The sequence below is a fragment of the Lepus europaeus genome, unplaced genomic scaffold, assembly GCF_033115175.1.
Source record: "Lepus europaeus isolate LE1 unplaced genomic scaffold, mLepTim1.pri SCAFFOLD_29, whole genome shotgun sequence".
In the NCBI taxonomy this organism is placed as follows: Eukaryota; Metazoa; Chordata; class Mammalia; order Lagomorpha; family Leporidae; genus Lepus; species Lepus europaeus.
This window is the reverse complement of record NW_026909167.1, coordinates 9,538,574-9,554,688: the sequence shown is the minus strand read 5'-3', so window position 1 is coordinate 9,554,688 and position 16,115 is coordinate 9,538,574.

Genomic DNA, 16,115 nt, shown 5'->3' with positions numbered 1-16,115 from the left:
TTATTCCCTCTGAAACTCATGGGGAAATTTAATCCCAATTGTAAGATATTAAAAAGTGGGTCCAGGGGCTGGCACTGTGGCCTAGCAGGTAAAGCCACAGCCTGCAGTGCCAGCATCCCACATGGTCACCAATCCAGCTCTCTATTATGGCCTGGGAAAGCAGTAGAGGATGGCCCAAGTCCTTGGGTTCGGCCTCTGCACCTGCGTGAGAGACCCAGAAGCTCCTGGCTCCTGGCTTTGGATCAGCCCAGCCCTGGCCATTGTGGCAATTGGGGTAGTGAATCAACAAACAGAAGACCTCTCTCTCTCTCTCTCTCTCTCTCTCTCTCTCTCTCTCTCTGCCTCTCCTTCTCTCTGTGTGTAACTCAGACCTTCAAATAAATAAATAAATCTTGAAAGGGGGTGGGGTCTAGGTCAGACTTTATAAGAGGTAATTAGGATAAATCCACTCAGGTGATTAATGGGTTAATGGCTGATCTCCGGGGTCTGCCATGAAATCCACTTTAATTGGCCTCTCCCTCCATGAATTTGTCCCCATGCCACCTCAGGGCTCTGCCAACATAAGGACACTGCCAGACGCTGCTCAACCTCGGACCAAAACCTTGAACCAAATAAACCGTTTCTACCGCCCACCGGCGTGGGACGCTGTGCTCAGGTAACAGGAAAAGGACTCAGTGCCCCAGGAAGAGCTACTCCGAGAGAACCCTGCGGCGTACCTGAGACTCCACTCCCCGTGTAGTTAGAAAAGTCAGGGGAATCAGGGCACCCTGGGCAGAAAGAGGGGCAGGAGGACCCGCAGACCACAGCTCCTCCCCTCAGTGCAGTCCACAGTCTCCCTGAGGGCCGTCCCGCCCTAACTGCACAAACAGGGCAGACCTGGGGCTGCGGTCCCTGGGCTGAGCCCGCACGGGCAGAAGCCCGGGTCCTGGCCACCAGCGCAGCTCCCACCTGGTGGGCCCCACACTCACCATTTCCTCCGCTTCCAAGGCATTCTGGGGTCCTTGGGCGGCTCCTGCGGTGAAGAAGTTCACACAGCGCAGCCCCTGAGGCACCCGAGCCCGCTCAGCAGCAGCACCAGGGACCCCTCCCAGCACTGCCACAAAGCAAGGTCCCGCGGGGTTCCGCAGGGTCGCCCTGACGTGCCTGATTGGACAGTTGCCGCAGCCGGCCGCGCGACGTCACAGAAGGTGCAGCCAATCAGAATCCCCTAGGCTGGGGCGGTTCCTTGGGGCGGTGCCTGGTAACAGGGGCGGTGGGGCTCAGACTGAAGCTGCCTTCTTCTCCTGCCCAGGTGCTCCGGCAGCAGGGGGCGCTGTCCCTGCTCTGGTGACCTTGACTTCCGGGCGCCCTCAGCTGTCTGTGGTCCTGCTGGATCCTGTGAGCCCAAGCTCGCTTCCTGAGAGCTGCAGTTCACAAGATGCTTGCTGAACACTGCCTTTCCAGCAGTCTTGGCTTCTTGCTGTTAGCTCACATGAGGGTTCGTAAAGCTGTTTATCTGAATGTACTTAAAGATATCACATGGACTATTTTATCTTTGATTTCTCTTACAGGAATTTGTTTGTTAGTCTCTGTTTTGTCCTTCAAATCGTTTTCTATTTATTTCCTGCTGGTGAATAGCAAACCAGTTGATGGCATATATTGACTTTCTACCCAGTAATCTTGTTTAATTTTGTTAACATTTTCTGTTATATATGAATTATGTTGGATTATCTGTTGATAGTGACATCACCCACATATATTGACAGTTTTGTTGCTTAAAAGTTGGTCCTTTCACCCAATATTTCCTTTTTATTAATTTCTCTGACTACACCTCATGTACAATGTTGAATAGAAATAATGAGAAGAGACAGTTTTGTCTAGGTCTGCTTCCAGGGAAAAAGATTTCAATGTTCTGTGTCAATTATGCTGTTTTTAATAGGTTCACTAGTAGGCAATCTTAGTTGGATTAATGAAGTTGCTAATATGTACTATTCTAACAGCTTCTTATTTAAGGTTAGATACTAAATTTGATTAAATCTTCTAATCTAAGTGGTTATGGAACTTTTTCTTATATTTTTATTCACATGGATAATTGACATTCGTTTTTAATTGTTAACCACCTTTGCATCTTTTAGTATATCCAGCTTGTTATTAATATATGATTTTATATATTAACACAATAATTTTTCTTAGAGTATTTGTATTGATTTTTATTAAAGAGATTTTCCTTAAATTCCTTTTTATTTCATGTCCTTATTTGATTATGCCATCAATACAATATTGGATGCATAAGGGACGTCTTTACTGCATTGAATGATGATACTATTGTAGGCTTTGTAAGAGCAGGACAAAGTATCTTTATTTTCGCAAAGAAACTTTATTTAATGAGTACAAATTTCAAAAGTACAACTTTAGGAATATAGTAATTCTTGGGATCATGCTCACCCTTCACCCCTACTCCCACCCATATCCTTCTCCCTCTCCCATTCTCACACATTCTCCATTAAGAAAAAAAAAAAAAAACTCTTTCTCCACAGTCAAAAAAAGTGCTGATCAAGCCCATGCTTCCTAAAGTGTCAATTTCACTTCTACAGATTTCCTTTCATTTATCTATTAGTTATCATAGATCAGGAAGAAAATTCAGTATTTTTCCCTTTGGGAATGGCTTATTTCACTAAGTATGATGATTTCCAGATTCATCCATTTTGTTGCAAATGACTGGATTTCATTTTTTTAACCACTGTGTAGCATTCCGTAGAGTACATATCCCATAATTTTTAATCCAGTTTTCAGTTGACAGACATTTAGGTTGATTCCATGTCTTAGCTATTGTGTAAACATGGTGGGGGGGGGGTGCAGATAACTCTTTTATTTGCTGATTTCATTTCCCTTGGGTAAATTCCCAGGAGTGGGATGGCTGGGTCATATGGTAGGTCTATATTTAGATTTCTGAGGTATCTCCAAACCGATTTCAATAGTGTTTTCACCAGTTTACATTCCCACCAACAGTGGATTAGGGTACCTTTTCCACACATCCTGATCAGCATTTTTGGTTTGTTGATTTCTGTATGAAAGCCATCCTAACTGGGGTGAAATGAAACACTGTTGTGGTTTTGATTTGCATTTCCCTGATGGCTAGTGACCCTGAACCATTTTTCATGTGTCTATTAGCCATTTTGGATTTCCTGTTTTGAAAAATATCTGTTTAAATCGTTGACCCTTTTCTTAACTGGGTTGTTTGTTTTGTTGTTGTGGAGATACTTGATCTATTTATATATTCTCATCATTAATCCTTTATCACTTGCATTGTTTGTAAATAATTTCTCCCATTCTGTTGGTTACCTCTTCACTTTCATGAGTGTTTCTTTTTCAGTACAGAAGCTTCTCAATTTGATGTAATCTCATCTGTTGATTTTTGGATTTGATTGCCTGTGCCTCTGGGATCTTTTTCAAGAACTCTTTGCCTTTGCCAATGTCTTACAGGGTTTCTCAAATGCTCTCCAGGAATTTGATAATATCAGGTGATAGATTTAGGTCTGTAATTCATTTTTAATTGATTTTTGTGTATGGTATAAGGTAGGGGTCCTGCTTCAGATGCCTGCATGTGGAAATCCAGTTTTCCCAAAACCATTTGTTGAAGAGACTGTCTTTGCTCCAGAGATTGGTTTTACTTCCTTGGTCAAATAGAAGTTGGTTGTAGATGCTTGGATTGATTTCTGATGTTTCTATTCTGTTCCATTGATCTATCCATCTGTTTTTGTAGCACTACCAGGCTGTTTTGATTATAACTGCTTTATAATATGTCTTGAAATCTGGTACTGTGATGCCTCTTTCTTTGTCTTTTTTTGTATAAGATTGCTTTAGCAATTCAAGTTCTCCTATGCCTCCAAATGAATTTCAGCATCATTTTTCTAGATCTGAGAAGAATTCCTTTGGTATTTTGATTAGTATCACATTGAATCTGCAAATGGCTTTTGGAAGAATGGACATTTTGATGATATTATTCTTCCAATCCATGAACATGGGAAATTTTCCAATTTTTTGTGTCTTCTATTTCTTTCTTTAATGTTTTGTAATTCTCATCATAGAGATCTTTGACATTCTTGGCTAATCTTATTTCAAAGAATTTGATTTTTTGTAGCTATTGTGAATGTGATCAATCTTAGAAGTTCTTTTTCAGTCATGGCATTTTCTGTATACACAAAGGCTGTTGATTTTTGTCTATTGACTTTGTATCTTGTTACTTTACCAAAGTCTTCTATGGGTTCCAATAGTCTCTTGGTGTAGTCTTTTGGATCCCATATATATAGAATCATGTCATCTGAAAATAGAGAACATTTGAATTCCTCTATCCCAATTTGAATCCCTATTTCTTTTTGTTGTCTGATGGCTCTGGCTAAAAGTTCCAGGACTTTACTGAATAGCAATGGCAAGAGTGAATATCCTTGTCTGGTTCCAGATCTCAATCTGAATGCTTCCAACTTTCCCCCATTCAATAGAACACTGGCAGTTGGTTTGTCAAAAATTGCCTTGATTATGTTCAGGAATGTTCTTTCTATACCCAGTTTACTTAGAGTTTTCATCATGAAAGTGTGTTGTATTTTATCAAATGCTTTCTCTGCATATATTGAGATAAACTTATGGTTTTTCTGCAAGTTTGTTAATGTGATGTATCACATTGATTGATTTACAAATGTTGAACCATCCTTGCATACCAGGGATAAATCCCAGTTGAACCAGGTGAATAATCTTCCTTAGGTGTTGTTGGATTTGAAAGGCTAGAATTTTGTTGAGGATATTGGTATCTATGTTTATCAGGGCAATTGGTCTGTAATTCTCTTTCTTTGTTGTATCATTTTCAGGTTTAAGAATTAAGGTGATGCTGGCTTCATAAAAAGAATTTGGGAGGATTCTCTCCCTTTCAATTGTTTTGAATAACTTGAGAAGTGGAGTTAGTTCTTTAAATGTCTGGAAGAACTCAGCAGTGAAGAAATCTGGTACTGGGCTTTTCTTTGTTCAGAGAGCCTTTATTACTGATTCAATTTGTGTCTTGGTAATGGGTCTGTTTAGATCCATTCTATGTCTCCATGGTTCAATTCATGTGGGTTGTTTGTGTCCAGGAATCTACCTAATTCTTTAAGGTTTCCCAGTTTGTTGGCATACAGCTCTTTGTAGTAATTTCCAATGATTCTTTTTATTTCTGTGGTGTCTGTTGTTACATTTCCTTTTTCATCTTCAATTTTATTGATTTGGGTCTTCTCTCTCCTTTTTTGTTATTTGGGCCAATGATGTGTTGATTTTGTTAATTTAAAAAAAAATACAGCTCTTCCTTTTGCTGATCATTTGTATTTTTTTGTTTCAATTCTGTTGATTTCTTCTCTAATTTTAATTAATTCTTTCTTCCTACTAGTTTTTGGTTTGGTTTACTGTTATTTTGCTAGATCCTTCAGATGCATTGATAGCTCATTTATTTGGTGCCTTTCCTATTTCTTGATGTAGGCACCTATTGCTATAAACTTTCCTCTTAACACTGCTTTTGCTGTATCCCGTAAGTTTTGATATGTTGTGTTGTGGTCTTCATTTGTTTCCAGAAAATTTTTTATTTCTCTTTTGATTTCTTCTATGACCCACTGTTCATTCAGGAGCATGGTGTTCAGTCTCCATGTGTTTGCATATGTTCTAGAGATTCCTGAGTTGCTGATTTTCATTTTTCTCCCATTGTAGTCTGAGAAGATGTATGGTATGAATTCGATTTTTTTTAGTTTGTTGATGTTTGCTTTATGGCCTAGTATGTAGTCAATCCTAGAGAAAGTTTCATGCACTGCTGAGAATATGTGTTCTGCAACCATAGGATGAAAAGTTCTATAGATCTCTTTTAAGTCAGTTTTGCCTATAGTGTTGATTAAATCTGCTATTTCCTTGCTAATTTTATGTCTGGTTGATCCTTCCATTGCTGGAAGTTGGGTATTGAAGTCCCCCATTACTATTGTATTGGAGTCTAAGTCTCCTTTTAAACTCCTTAACATTTCTTTTAAGTAGCCAAGTGGCCTGTAATTAGGTGTGTATACATTTATAATAGTTACATCTTCCTGTTGAATTGATCATTACTTAGTGCCCTTCTTTGTCTCTTTTAACAGTGTTTGTTTTAAAGGCTATTTTGTCTGATATTAGGATGGCACCACAAGGCCATTTTTGGTTTCTATTGGCATGGAATATCTTTTTCTATGCTTTCACTCAGTCTGTATGCATCTTTGTTGGTGAGATGTGTTTCTTGTTGGTAGCAAATAGATAGGTTTTGTTTTTTAATCTATTTGGCCATTCTGTTTTTTAACTGGAGAGTTGAGGCCATTTACATTCAAGGTAACTATTGATAAGTAAAGACTTTGCCCTGCCATTTTTCCAAAAATATTCCTATTTTTTTACCTTGAATTTCCTTTGAACTTTTCTGAGGGATTTTCTTTTTTACCTTCTTTTGTAGTGATGACCATGTTTCTGTTTTTCTGTGTACAATACATCCTCAAGCATCTTTTGTAGGGTTGGGTGAGTGGTGTCAAATTCTGTCAATTTCTACTTTTTATGGAAGGTCTTTATTTTATCTTCATTCATAAATGAGAGCTTTACAGGGTATAATATTCTGTCTTGACTTTTTTTTCTCTTAAGATTTGGAATATATTTCACCATTCTCTCATAGCCTGTAGGATTTCCTGATAAGAAGTCCGCTCTTAGTCTAATTGGAGATCTGAAAGTAAACTGGCATTTCTCTTGTGCACATTTTAGAATCTTTATGTTTCACTGTGGTGAGTTTGATTACAATGTGTCATGGTGAAGAGCTTTTCTGGTAATGTCTATTAGGAGTTCTATGTGTTTCCTGTATTTGGATCTCTTTTCTTCTCCAAATTAAGGAAGTTTTCTGTTATTATTTCACTAAAAAAGCCTTTTAATCCTTTTTTTTTTCTTTCCATGCCTTCAGGAATTTCTAGAACTTGTATGTGGGGTCATTTGATAGTATCCTGCAGATTCCCAGCAGTGTTTTTTTAACTTTCTAATTTCCTCTTCTTCTTTGGTTTGACTGTATAATTTCTTGTGCTTTATCTCCTAAGTCTGACATTCTTTCTCATGCTTCACTGATCCTATTGCTAAGGCTCTCACTGCATTGTTTACTTGTTCTATTAAATTCTTCATTTGATTTCTCTTTAAGATCTAAATTCCATGGGAGAAATTTTCTTGCATGTCCTGTATGGATTTCAGTAGTTCATACATTTGCTTCTGCTTACTTTACGTAATCTTATGATCAATTTTTTGAATTCCATTTCCTGCGTTTCTTCCATCTCATCATGTTCACATTTAGTTTTGAAGTGTTGTGTTCTTTTGGGGGCATCATGTTGTGTTCCTTAGTCTTGTTTCTTGAATTTGTGCATTTATTTTTCAGCAATTTTTGGAGATACTCATTGGTTTCTTCTTTTTGTTGTGGTGGTGGTGGCTTTTATTATTGTACTATGACTCTGTAGGTAAGTGGAATGTCTGTTTTCAATGAATATCTAGAGGCTTGTAGTGGGTGTGGCCAGGGAACTCTGTTCAGCTCTCTAGCCTGAAGGGTGTGCCTAAGGTGACACACCCAGGTTTGGCTTGGTAAATTCTCTCTCTCTCTCTTTTAATCAGAAGTGAAATTTATTCTGCTAAGCTGAGCTCCTTTCCTCAAAGGAGACCAGTGTCTGAATGCTAGCCCCAATGGGTGTAATGTTCATCTGCTTTGTCCCAAGAACCATATAAAGGATCTGTGCAGTCCTCAGTGTAAGTTCAGATTCCCCAGCAATGTCTCTCACCAGGTAACCAGGAAGCCCTGAGCATGTGGAGTCTCCTATTGTGACTGCCCAAAGTCCAAGCCACACTGTGAGTCCTCCCATACACCCTCAGTTTTTTTTCACAGTACCAGTACAGAAGCCTCACATAGTTACAACTCCTAGCCCCATTCATTCTCCCAATTAGAGTCAGTAGTCTCCACTTGGCTGGTTACTAGGCATAGACATGAACTGGTACAGCTGTTATATATGTACAAAATGGCATCCACTCTATCAGCTTGTTACAGAATACCATTGTAAAGTGATCAGGGAGAGAAAAATGTGTCTATACTTTTTTTTTGGCTCTGCTACTTTGGTAGGTGCACTATTCCCCACAGGGATCCAAGTCATTTTTCCTTGAGGCTCTTCCTGCTCCACGTAGGTCTACCGTGTCTCTCTGATTTCGGTAGTTTCCTCTGCCATTTTATCCCTAATTCTTCCCTGAGACTACACTCTCCACTTTTTAAAAAACTATCTTCTCCTGTACTATAGCAGTAAGCTCCCTCCCTACTCTGCCATCTTAGAATTGCCCTCATTACTGAGTTCTTTTCCAATAAGTCTTTCCCTATGCCAATGTCTTGTAGGGTATCCCCAATTTTTTTCTAGTAATTTAATGGTAGCAGGTTGTAGATTTAGATCTTTAATATAGTTTGAGTGGAATTTTGTATAAGATGTGAGGTAGGTGTCTTGCTTTATACTTCTGCATGAGGAGATCCATTTGCTGAAGAGTCTGTCCTTGCTCCAAGGATTTGTTTTAGTTCCTTGGTCAAATATAAGTTGGTTGTAGATCTTTGATTGATTTCTGGAATTTCTATTCTGCTCCTTTGTCTACATATCTTTTTTTGTTTGTTTGTTTTGTTTTTTGTTTTTTGCCAGTACCAGTCTATTTGACTATAACTGCCTTGTAGTATGTCTTGAAACCTGGTATTGTGATGCCTCCAGCTTTGTTTCTGTTGTGTAAAATTGATATAGTTATTCAGGGTCTCCTGTGCTTCCATATGAATTTCAGCATCATTTTTTCTATATCTAAGAGGAATGTCCATGGTATTTTGATTGGTATCGCATTGAGTCTGTAAATTGCTTTTGGTAATGTGGATATTTGGATGGTATGGACTTCCAGTCCATGAATATGGAAGACTTCCCATTTTTTGTGCCTTTTTCTATTTCTGTCTTTTGCAATTTTCATCATAGAGATCTTTGACAATCTTGGTTAAATTTATTCCAAGGTTATTTAACTTTTTGTATAGTTAATGTTAATGGGATTGATCTTACAAGTTTTTTCTCAGCCATGACATTGTCTGTGTATACAATGGCTAATGATTTTTGTTTGTTAATTTTATATCCTGCCACTTTAAAAATCTCTTTTTGGAGTATCAATGATCACTTCTTGGAGTCCTTTCTTCCCTTATAAATAGACTCATGTCATCTGCAAATAGGGATAGCTTGACTTTCTCCTTCCCAATTTGTATGCTTTTTATGTCTTTTTCTTGCCTAATGGCTCTGGCTAAAACTTCCAGAACTATGTTGAATAGTAGTGGTGAGAGTGGGAACCATTGCCATATTCCCTTCTTAGTGGGAAAGCTTCCAACTTTGCCACATTCAGTAAGATGCTGGTTGTGGGTTTGTCATAGATTGCCTGGTCTCAAGGAGTGTTCCTTCTATACCCAAGTTGCTTAAGGTTTTCATCAAGAAAAGATATTGTATTCCATCAAATGCTCTCTCTGCATCTGTTTAGATATCATAGGGTTTTCATTCTTCAGTTTGTAATGTGATATATCACATTTATTGATTTATGAATGTTGAAACATCCCTGCATACCAAGATTAAATCCCACTTGGTCTAGGTGAATGATCTTTCTGATTGTATTGTTTGATTAAATTGGCTAGTATTTTGTTGAGGATTTCTGCATCTATGTTCATCAGGGAAATTGGTCTATAGTTCTCTTTCTCTGCTGTATCTTTTTCTGGGTTTAGGAATTAAGGTGATGCAGGCTTCATAGCAGGAGTTTGGGAGGAGTGTCTCCTTTTTTAATTGTTTTGAATAGAATGAGAAGTATTGAAGTTAGTTCTTCTTTAAATGTCTGGTAGAATTCTGTAGTGAAGCCATCTGGTCCTGGGATTTTCTTTGTTTGGAGGGCCTTTATTATTAATTCAATCTCCATCTTGGTTATCAGTCTGTTTGGCTTTGTATGTCTTCATGGCTCAATTTTGGTAGGTTGTATGTGTCCAGGAACCTATCCATTTCTTCTAGGTGACCCTATTTGTGGGCATACAGCTCTTTGTAGTAATTCCTGATAATAGTTTTTATTTCTAACACAAATATATTTAAGAGAATTTATCACTGTCATTTGAGAAAATTGACGTGCTTACCTTATTACCTTGATCAAAGGCTATCTAGTGTTCCATCTACTCATTAGAAAAATTTTCAGGCAAGCGCCATGACTCAATAGGCTAATCCTCCACCTGTGGCACTGGCACACTGGGTTCTAGTCCCAGTCAGGGCGCCAGATTCTGTCCTGGTTGCTCCTCTTCCAGTCCAGCTCTCTGCTGTGGCCCGGAAGTGCAGTGGAGGATGGCTCAAGTCCTTGGGCCCTGCATCTGCATGGGAGACCAGGAAAAGCACCTGGCTCCTAGCTTCAGATCAGTGCAATGCACTGGCCATGGCATGCTGGCTGAGGTGGCCATTGGAAGGTGAACCGATGGCAAAAGGAAGACCTTTCTGTCTCTCTTTCTCACTGTCCATTCTGCCTGTAAAAAAAATAAAAAGAATTTTCATGGATGAATGTAATTCAAAAATCCATCTGTTCTAAAATATTTCCATGCCCAAGATGTAGACTCTAGAATCCTCAATTATCTGCTCTCTCTCTCTCTCTCTCTTTTTTTTTTTTTTTGGACAGGCAGAGTGGACAGTGAGAGAGAGAGACAGAGAGAAAGGTCTTCCTTTTGCCATTGGTTCACCCTCCAATGGCTGCCACGGCTGGCACACTGCAGCCAGCGCACCCTGCTGATCCGAAGGCAGGAGCCAGGTGCTTATCCTGGTCTCCCATGGGGTGCAGGGCCCAAGCTCTTGGGCCATCCTCCACTGCACTCCCGGGCCACAGCAGAGAGCTGCCCTGGAAGAGGGGCAACTGGAACAGAATCTGGTGCCCCAACTGGGACTAGAACCCAGTGTGCCGGCACCACAAAGTGGAGGATTAGCCTATTGAGCCACGGCGCTGGCCTATCTGCTCTTTTAATGTTTCATATCATTATATATCGTATGAAATATAATATGTGTAATTAGATTTTTAAAAATATACTTATTTATTTGAAAGGCAGAGTGATAGGATATTTCCCATCAGTTGCTTTATTCCCCCAAAAGCCTGAAATAGCATGGCTGGGTAAACCTGAGTGAGGAGCCAGTAATTTAGTCTGTTTCCCATGTGGGTGATAGATGTCCGATTAATTAGACCATCACCTGCAGCCTCTCAGGGTGTGCATTCGTAATACAGGCTCTCTGAGGGGTCAGACCTGTGGCAGAGCAGATAAAGCCACTGCCTGTAATGCTGGTATTCCATATGGGCACAGGTTAAAGTCCAAGCTGCTCTGCTTCTGATCCAGCTCCCTGCTAATGTGCCTGAAAAAGCAGCAAAAGATGGCCCAAGTCATTGGTCCCCTGAACCCATATGGGAGATCTAGAAGCTCCTGGCTTGTAGCTTCAGATCCACCCTGCCCCAGCTGTTGCAGCCATCTGGGGATTGAACCAGTGGCTGGAAAATCTACTTCTCTTCCACCCCTAATTCTGCCTTTCAAATAAACAAAATTGCCCTGTCCTGCAGGACGTCAGCTAGGGCCAAGTACCTAGAATGGGGAATGAAAGGGACAGGAGACACAAAGATTACAGCAAGTCAAGTCCTGATCAAGCTGTGTATTTTCTTTCTTTCTTTTTTTTTTTTTTTGACAGGCAGAGTGGATAGTGAGAGAGAGAGAGAGACAGAGAGAAAGGTCTTCCTTTTTGCCATTGGTTTTCCCTCCAATGGCTGCTGTGGCCAGCGCATCCCGCTGATCTGAAGCCAGGAGCCAGGTGCTTCTCCTGGTCTCCCATGAGGGTGCAGGGCCCAAGCACTTGGGCCATCCTCCACTGCCTTCCCAGGCCATAGCAGAGAGCTGGCCTGGAAGAGGGACAACTGGGATAGAATCCAGTGCCCCAACCGGGACTAGAACCCAGTGTGCCAGCACCGCAAGGCAGAGGATTAGCCTGTTGAGCCACTGCGCCAGCTGTATTTTATTTTTCAACCACACACTTATATATCATAAAGGCAGAGTGTCAGGCGGGGGAAGGTGGGAGAGCTTATCTTGTAGCTGCAATGCTTGTGAAAGAGGGGAAAGGTTACAAGTGTAAGTAGGGGAAATGTTATAAGGTCTTAAGGCACAAGGTCACACAAGGTTGCATTATCAGTACTCTCTGGTCTGGGCTGTTTTAGCCCTGCCTCAGTAGTTTTCCACTAAGAGGCCACATGCTGTGTGGTCCCTGACATATCCCCCTTTTTTATTAATTAAGTAAAAATGGCTATCGGTTAGGCCAAGTGTGATGAGCGAGCAGTGCATGTCTTAGGAATTGACCCGGAGCTCCATCACCTCTTACCCATCATTGGATATCCTTGCCAGTCCCCAAGGACTCCTGTCTTAGGTGGGTGAGGTTCCAGGAAGGTGCCCATCATTGGCTTACTGCTCATCTTATTGATAGGCCTGGGGCCCTTCCTGGGCGCCCGCTGGGGCAACGGCAGACCAAAGGGGAGAGTCAGTAGTTGGAGGGACCGTGACCTCACTGGCCAGACCTCACTGGCCAGAGAGAGAGATAACATTCTCCAGGGGATCTTCCATGGCCAGACTTTGGTAATGTATTTGAATTGGCCTGGCTGCTAAATTATCTACTTGCTGTTTGATAAAAGTCATCAGCTTATTGAAAAGACAAGGACCTACAGATAGTATAACAAGCAAACCAGCAATGGGGCCTAAAAGTGGTAGCAAATAGGGAAGCAGTCCATTCCATCCTGTCCAAAAGGGATTTTCAGCCATGGCACGTTGATGACGCTCCAGATCTTCTTGAAGTATCTTGATTTTATCGTAAACAATGCCGGATTTGTTAGTATAAAAACAACATTTTTCCTGTAAAGCCAAGCAAATACCTCCCTGTTCGGTAGTAAGCAAGTCTAAGCCTCTACGATTTTGTAGAACCACTTTCGCTAGGGAATCAATTTGATCTTGAAGATCCTGGATGGTGGTAGATAGGGTTTGTACATCTTTAATAAGTTGTTGGGACAATTCTCTATATTTTGTAAGACCCCTGCTAAAAGTAAATATTAAAATAATTTTAGCAACGGTTTAAAAGTTTGGCTGCTGACAGTAGCCATTCCTTAAGATAACTGTGTCTCCACCTGCCTACAGAATAACCTTGAGAAACTGCCTTGTGAAACTGCTCTGTGTAACTGTCTCACGCAATAACACTTGCAGGAGTCCGGAAAAGAGTTGCAATAAGGTTCTGTGACCATTGTATAAACTTACCCCTTCCCTCACTAAAATTGCAACAAGAGTTTGCCCTTCAAAATAGCCAATCACCAAATGCCCCGCATACATATGTTAATCAGGTGGCTATTGTCTTTAAAAACTGCTGGAACCCCTGCTCAGGGTTCTCTCCATCTCTGGACTGCCTGAGGTGCTGGGGAGCCCGTTTGCGCAAACGTATTAATAAATATCCTCTTGCTTTTGCATCTACTGGGCTGGAGTTTTGGGTCTTTGGGCGACCACCCAAGCGCGTTGGATTCCCAGATTTGGGGTCCTTCAATTTTTGGACTGTGATTCCCAGTCCTGTGGATCCTGTAACCACAGCTGTGGAAATTCCCAATGTGGCCAATGAAGGAATAAATTTAATAGCTCGCTTTTGTCTCCCTGCGATATAATCAAGGGAGGAGATAGGAACAGGGGTATATCCATCAATAATCTCTCATCAGGAAGAAGTATAGCATGCATGCAACTACCGGTCCAATTTATTGGTAAAATGGTATAAGCTAAATTATCCCTACATACAAAAACAGTGGAGTTAGGGGCATAAAGAGGGTAATTTACTATTATATTATCTGTACAGAAGGGTGTAAGGCCCACATCAATATCAAAGGAATCATTGTTAGGAAGCTTATAAAGACAAGTGATATTATCCATTGGAACAGGAAGAACAGGGAAAGACCTTATAACAGGTTTTCCCAGTACAGAAAAGGCTGTGATAAGATGTGAGATAACATCTTTAGCAGCTTCTCCTGTGTGGGGGGGAGGCAAAAATAAAGCCACTGTAGGTGTCTATAGAGACATGAAGATACTTTAGTTTGCTGAATTTTGGGAAGTGTGTGACATCCATTTGCCACAGTTGATTAGGGAGAAGACCATGCAGATTGACTCCCAAATGTGGTACAGGTTGGCTTGTAACACATGAGGAGCATTCTTTGACTATTTCACAAGCCAGTTTTCATGAAATTTTACAAAACAAATGGAGAGATTGAGCATTTAAGTGATGCAACCTATGCAAGTTTCGAGCTTCCTGCACTGATCCCACAATTATAGGGAAGGTGAGCCTTGTAGCAGTATCTACCTAGGCATTACCTTCTGAGTTTTGAGCTTTTTGCACTGATCCCACAATTATGGGGAAGGTAAGCTTTGTAGTAGCATCTGCCTGGGCATTACCTTCTGAGAGTGATCCTGGTAGACTTGTGTGTGCCCTAATATGTCCCAAATAGAAGGGCTGTTGTCTTTCTCATATTAGCTTTTGGATTTGTATATAAACAAGGGTGTAGCATTGGAAGTTGTTTTAAGAAAAGGAGAAGTTTCAAGCAACGGAATGGAGTGAGCTACATATGCACTATCAGTATAAATATTTACAGCTTGACTGGAAAACTGTGTAAAGACTTGAAGTATGGCATACAGCTCAACCAACTGGGCCGACTGATAAGATGTTTTAAAAACATGGGAACAGTTGTCTGCCACAAAGGCAGCCATCCCACTGGATGACCCATCTGTAAATACTGTAACAACCTTTGGAATGGGATTGTTTTTTGTATTTTTTGGAAAAATAAAGGAATAGGATTGGGCAAACTGTAACACAGGGTCACCAGGGAGGTGATTGTCAATGGTTCCCATAAATCCTGACATGGCTATTCCCCAGTCATCAGAAGTTTGAAGAAGGAACTGGATCTGTTCTCGGGTATATGGCACTACTACAACATTGGGGTCTTTTCTGAAATATTGGCGGGAAAGGAAATGAGCCTTGATGATTATTGAAGCAACCTGAGACAAATATATTGCAATTACTTTGGATGAGGAAATGAGGAGATGGACCCAGAAAAGAAGTTGACCTTTTTTATTGGGCAAGAGGTATTTTTGCCAAAAAACTCCAGTGGGCATATGTGGTGTGGCTAACACTACAAAAAGTAGGGGGAGAGTGTAAGAAATTTGTGAGACAAACTGTTGGCTAATGGCTTGCATTACTTGGTTTAATGCATCTCCCGCGGCAGTGGTGAGCTCGTGGGAGGCAGAGGGACCGGGTCTCCTTGCAGAATGTCATTGAGGGGTAAAAGGACATTATTAGTTATTTTTAAATAGGGCCTGAGCCATTGAATATCTCCTAGAAGTTTTTGAAAATCATTAAGGGTATGGAGGCAATCCAAGCGGAACTGGATGTGGGGCACAAAAACCAATTCCTGTTGTAATTTTAAACCCAAACAGGTAAAGGGGTCTTGTAACTGGACCTTATCAGGAGCAATTTGTAAACCAAGGGCAAGAAAGGCTTTAGAAAGTGCTGTAAAGCAATCTTGTAAGTCTTACTTCTTTTGAGCCGCCAGTAAAATGTCATCCATATAATGTAGAATATAAATGTGCGGCCAGCGTAAATGAATTGGGTCCACAGCCTGTGCTACAAACTTTTGACAAAGGGTGGGGCTATTGGCCATCCCCTGGGGCAAAACTTTCCAATGAAATCTTTGCATCCGTCCTTGGAAATTAACACGGGGGAGACTGAAGGCAAAATAAAGCCGATCATCTGGGTGCAGAGGAATAGTGAAGAAACAGTCTTTGAGATCTATAATTGTTTTGTAATAACCATTTGGGATGGCCACGGGGGTTGGGATGCCAGGTTGGAGGGCTCCCATAGGTGCCATGACCTTATTAACAGTGTGCAAATGCTGTAAAAGGTGCCATTTACCAGATTTTTTCTTTATGACAAAAATGGGCATATTCCAGGGAGAATTGGAAGGTTCTAGGTGTCCAGCCGCGA